The sequence below is a fragment of the Chenopodium album genome, chromosome 3 (genome assembly GCF_948465745.1).
Source record: "Chenopodium album chromosome 3, dcCheAlbu1.1, whole genome shotgun sequence".
Classification (NCBI taxonomy): Eukaryota; Viridiplantae; Streptophyta; class Magnoliopsida; order Caryophyllales; family Amaranthaceae; genus Chenopodium; species Chenopodium album.
This window is the reverse complement of record NC_137836.1, coordinates 33,951,965-33,957,703: the sequence shown is the minus strand read 5'-3', so window position 1 is coordinate 33,957,703 and position 5,739 is coordinate 33,951,965. Positions and strand designations below refer to the sequence as shown.

The window sequence follows — 5,739 nt, the reverse complement described above, 5'->3', positions numbered from 1 at the left end:
TTTGCTTTGCAGGTACAAGCGTTCTTTGCTGAATCCAGTCTTAGTGTTGTAACTCTCCCAAGGGACAAAAACCCCCGAAACACACACGACCACAAGTTATACACATGTCATGTCATGTCGTGTCAAGTCAAACTTGGTTAAGTCAGTTGGTCAAGTCAATTATAGTATATACGAGTCCCTTGGAAAATTTTATTTTGCAGGTCTCAATTATAGCCCACGTCCGGGGACAAACAGATCATCTATAGCCCACGTTCGGGGACAAGCGGACCATCTATAGCCTACGTCCGGGGACAAGCGGACCATCTATAGCCCACGTTCGGGGACAAGCAAACCATTTGCAGCCCACGTCCGGGGAAAAGCGGACCATCTACAACCCACGTTTGTGGACAAGCGAACCATCTACAGCCTATGTTTGGGGACAAACGGACCATCTACAGCCCACGTCCGGGGACAAGCGGACCATTTACAGCCCACGTTCGGGGACAAGCGAACCATTTACAACCCACATTTGGGGACAAGCGAACCAACTACAGCCCACGTTCGGGGACAATCGAACCTGCCAAAATCAGACAAGTCTTTCCTCAAGCATGGAAAGTGTCATCTTGTGGATTTCATCAAGCATAGAAACTTGCCAAAATCATCTGTCGACTTTCCTCAAGCATGGAAAGTATTATCGGTGCGTTTCTTCAAGCATAGAAAATTGCCAAATTCCTTTGTCGGCTTTCCTCAAGCATGGAAAGCATTATCGGTGGATTTCTTCAAACATAGAAAAACGCCAAAATCATATGTCGACTTTCCTCAAGCATGGAAAGTGTCATTCGCTAGGTTTCTTCAGGCTTAGAAAGCTACCAAACTCATCTGTCGGCTTTCCTCAAGTATGGAAAGCATTTCAACAAACGTCATCCGGTGGATTCGTTCATGTATAGCAAAATACCAAACTCATTTGTCACCGATACACTAGTGTCAGATAAGCGTTCTATACCTTTACTCTTTTATCTGTGGAATTAACATTTTCTGCATGTATCAGAGTATACAGAGTGATTTAGGATCGCAGAACGTCTAAATCATTCTCCGTTCCTATTGACTACTTTGACTATCGTTTTCGAAACTAACATTTCTACAAACTCAGTCAAAGTGGAGGCTTCTGTAGACAACTAAAAATGTCTCCCCAAAACCAAACCCGATGATGAACAACCTTTCACTGCCATTATTGTTCGGGTTGAGTATTTAATCTTTGGAGTGATTAAATCCATATTTCCATTTCATAAAACAGCCCAATTCCTAGCCCATTTCCCCAAACCATAACTTATTTTCCTCTTTTCGTGCCTTTAAACCCAAAATAATTCATTTCGTGTCCTTTAAAATCATTCATTTCGTGTCCTTTTTATAAAAACGTTTAATCCAGTTTATTTTGGTCCATAATCTGGATCCAATTATTGAATATTTGGATGGGGATTTAAAAGATATTTCCAACGATATATTATAAGCCCAAATCCGAGTTATAACGAATAAGTTATGGCCAAAATATTAAATTGAACCCAAACTGAACCTAAGCCCACCTTACCTACGACCCACTAATCATGTGGAGGGTCCAAATTATTTAATCCCATTCCTAAACCAATTAGGATTAATTGGAAACTTCTATAAGTTTCTAAAATATCTTATTTATCCTTTTGAAAAGATAAGATTAAAGTGTTTGAAATTGAATAAAACTTTTCTTTTTAAAAATCCTATTTCTATTCGAATTGAAAGATATTCAAAGATAGACAGATATTATTTTTTTGCCTCATCGTTTTTATCTAAATTTTATATGGTTGGATAGCCCTTGAAATTATCTTTCCAATGATATATTATAATATCAATTCCGAGCTATAACGGAAAATATATGAATAAAATATCAAACTCTATCCAAAACTGACACCGTCTCACTATTTCGGCCATATATTTTATTATATAAAATATTTTAATCTGAATCTAATTGGGTTAGAAGGTAGACTTCAACAGCTTTCCAACTATATATTATTCATCTTATTCCAATTTCTGGATCAAAAGATATGATAAAAACAAAAACCGCAAAAACTGCTGTCTATCGCAAGAGTTTTATCCGATTCGAATTCTTATCTTTTCTTGATTCTTCGACCCTCTTTTTTCCTTAAAAATAGAGGTCATATCTCCCATTTTTTCAATAATCAACAAGCTTGATCTTCAAATCATTCTCTTCTCCCTCTTTAGACTAAATACTAGCCTCCCTATTCTTCCAAAATACTTTCCTTAAGCACTCCAAGGAGTTCATGCTTAACCGAAGTCCTATACTTAAGCCAAAGCGTGCAAGGTATAATTAACTGAGGGTTTGGACCAAATCAACTCTGATTTTTATTTAATTTAATTTTTTCAATTTGATTTATATTTTTATTGAAGTTACTAACAGTTTATTCATGATGTAGAAATTCAAGGAAACGCGGAAAGTGAGTAATTAATACCATAATTACTCTTATTTTTATTCTTGTTGCTAGTATCATTATTAGGCTAATTTATGATTTGATTTGACTAATACTATTATGGTTGAATTGCTTCCAATATTAATGTTTATTCTATTATTTTTATGATCACCATATTGCATTTTTAAAGGGAATATGTAACTGAAAATCACGCCCAATAAGATAATTTGGACAACCGGTTTAGGTTCCTTTTTAATCTTGTTGTTTATTCAAGTGATCACTAATATTTTAGAATTATATGGTGCATTAATATTCAACCAATTTAGCTTAATAATAGATTAGAGCAAATTGAATATTTTGTTTGCATGCCTTTGAGATCGCAGGAATCACTTTTCACTATAAGAATCGAGTAGAGGCCAATACGGGCGAATGTGACTCCATGACTCACTTCGTACCATCATCCCCGATCCTCCTTTCGTGGTTCCAAACCATATGGAGTTATTAATCTCATGGATTATGAATGGGGTGTAACCTTCACGGGTCAATCGTTGTTGCCTATCGTTGTCCCTTTATCGTGGTTGCCTTTTATGATCCGTGAACGGTTTACAAGTTCCTTAAAAACTTGTTGGCGGCTCCCTACTTTTCGTGTCCCTAATCGTATAATGTCAATTTCCACTTCCTATGAGTGCCCAACATATTCACAACATGCTTTAACGTAGGCGCACTTCAAACGACGCCTACAGTCGCCAACAAGTTTTAGGAACTTGTAAACCGTTCACGAGGTGAAGGTTACACCCCTTAACGATCCAGGAGATCGTCAACTCCAATAGGTTTGGAAATATGACTGGTTGTTCGGGGATGAAGGTACAAATCTAACCTAAAAGAGATTGAACCTGCCCTAATAATAGGCCTCTACTTTATCTGATCATATTCATGTGCGCTTTCTGACTAACATGCAATCATTAGGTTTAATCCTAAACCTGTTTATCTATGTTGGTTGAATATTAATGCACAAATAAATCTATTATTGGCGATCACTTGAATTATAATCAAATTAACCCTAAACAAGATTATTAATTATCTTATTAAGCGTGATTAGAAGTACCAATTCCCTTTAAACATGCATAAAAGGCATGATCAAGCAATAACAATAAATAAAATCAAGCAACATAATAATCATAATAACAATTATTATAACAATTGAAATAATAATCATAATTAAAATAATCATGTTAAAGCATAATAAGAATAGCAAGATCCTAGGCATGATACTAACAAGATTAATAACAAACCCTAGCATGTCACTAAACAATAAAAATCAAAGCTTTATCCCTAACATGATACTAACATGAATATTAGGAAAGAATATAAAAGTCATCATACTTTTACGCTTTGTTTTGATAGCAAAGAAGGAAAGAAAAGAAGGGGAGGGAGAATGGAGGAAGGGAAGGGAAAAGAAAGGGAGGGGGAGGTGAGCTTCATTTTCCCTCCAAATCTCTCAAATTTTGAAGAGATTATGGTTATTATAGAGTGAGGGAAAATAGATCCCTCCCTCTCCTTCCCCTTACTTCCCCCCAATCTTTTACCCAAACAAGAGATTTTGTCCCCCTCCATTTCTCTTCTCTTCTTTTCCTTTCATTTCTTCCTATCCAAACAAAGTGTTAATCATACTTGATATTAGGATTTTTTAGTTGTTACCCTAAACATGATACTAGGAAGATTAAAACACCCTAACATGACGCTAGGAATCATAATAACAACCTAAGCATGATTTCTACATCATAATATTAATTAAAATCATTAAAGCGCTTACTTGGATGCCTCGTATCTCTTTCTAATAACAAAATACACGCGTTAGTAACTTCAAGGAAAATAATAAATCAAACAATTGTATTAAATAATTGAAAGAGAGATTTGGGACCAAACCCTCAGAAATTAAAACCTTTCACGTCTAGGGCGAAGGCAATTTCGAATAATGCTAGGTGTTTCTTGATCTTGTGAATGCGGAATTTTGTATGAGAGAAGGTTGGTTTAGAAAAGAGAGAGAGTGAAAAAGCTATAGCTTCAACGGAGAAGGGAATTAGAGAGTTGTTGATCTTTGATGAGAATTGGTGATGAAAAACGGAGGTTTTAGGAGGCTATTTATAGATAAAATCAGCCAAACGGATAGAAAAACAAAACAGAGTTTCGACGAGGAAAAAAGAAGTTAGCGACAGGCGCTGAACATTAGCGCCAGGAGCTAACGCTAGCGCCAGGCGCCGGGCATTAGCACCAGGCGCTAATGTCTGTCGTCAGGCGCTAGTTAATTTTTTCACGTGTTTTCTAAATTCAGATAAAATTTAGCCGTAAAGAAGGGCAAAATCGTATTTTCCTTAAAAATATTGTTTTATTCTGATTAAAACTCTAAAAAGTCAACAAAAGTCAATTTATCAATGCTAATTGAATTAGGATTGAAAAGAACTTTCTAGAAGAATCTAGAAGACTAAAACCAATCCTAATTGCATTAGGAATGATAAATCTATATTAGACCCTCCTCTAGATCATTGGGCCGCATATAATGCTCAAACCGGGCCCAGTTTAGTAATTTGGCCATAACTTCCTCATTATTCATCGTAATTGGGATTATAATATATCGTTGGAAAGCTTTTTTCAACCCCATCCAACTACACTATTATTGGACCCATACTATGGACCAAACCAAACTGGATTGGCTGTTTTCTTAAAATAGGTTTTCAAAAACAGAGAAAAAAGAAAAGAAATTAAAACTATCCGTAACACTAGACCTTCCACACTTTCACTTCATTCGATTATGATTCGACGTGAAAGGTACTCATCATCGGGTTTGGTTTTTGGGAGACACAAATGGGTGTCTACAAACAGACTGGGAGACTCTTGTTTTAAATTTTTATAATAAATATTGTCCTGCAGAGAGAACAGCTGTAGGAGTGCTATTTAGAACTTTGCCTAAGAAGCCGATGAAACTCTATATGAGGCTTGGGAAAGGTTCAAGGATATTCAGAGAGAATGCCCCCACCATAATCTAGCACAATGGCAGTTGATCCAAGCCTTTTACAATGGGATTGGAAATTCATCTAGAATAATATTGGATTCTGCAGCTAGTTGATGATGCAAGTCAAGTTATTGAAGATATGGCAATACATAATTCCCAATATGGGAATCCCAAAGGCTTTACTAACAAAGGAAACATAGTGTCGACTCTGTATCCTTTTTACAAGCTCAATTAATCTCTATTTGCCAGAAATTAGATAATCTTAGTACTGCAAATGTAGCTAATGTTCTG

At 36.0% G+C, this 5,739-nt stretch overlaps 1 non-coding gene across 1 annotated transcript; it reads right to left on the bottom strand.

Moving 5' to 3' along the window:
- Positions 1–5,373: 5,373 nt before the first annotated feature.
- On the bottom strand, positions 5,374–5,480 carry LOC145625759 (small nucleolar RNA R71). The gene has a single exon (XR_014110664.1). It is a non-coding gene; the product is annotated as a small nucleolar RNA R71 (small nucleolar RNA).
- Between the last annotated feature and the right edge of the window lie 259 nt (positions 5,481–5,739).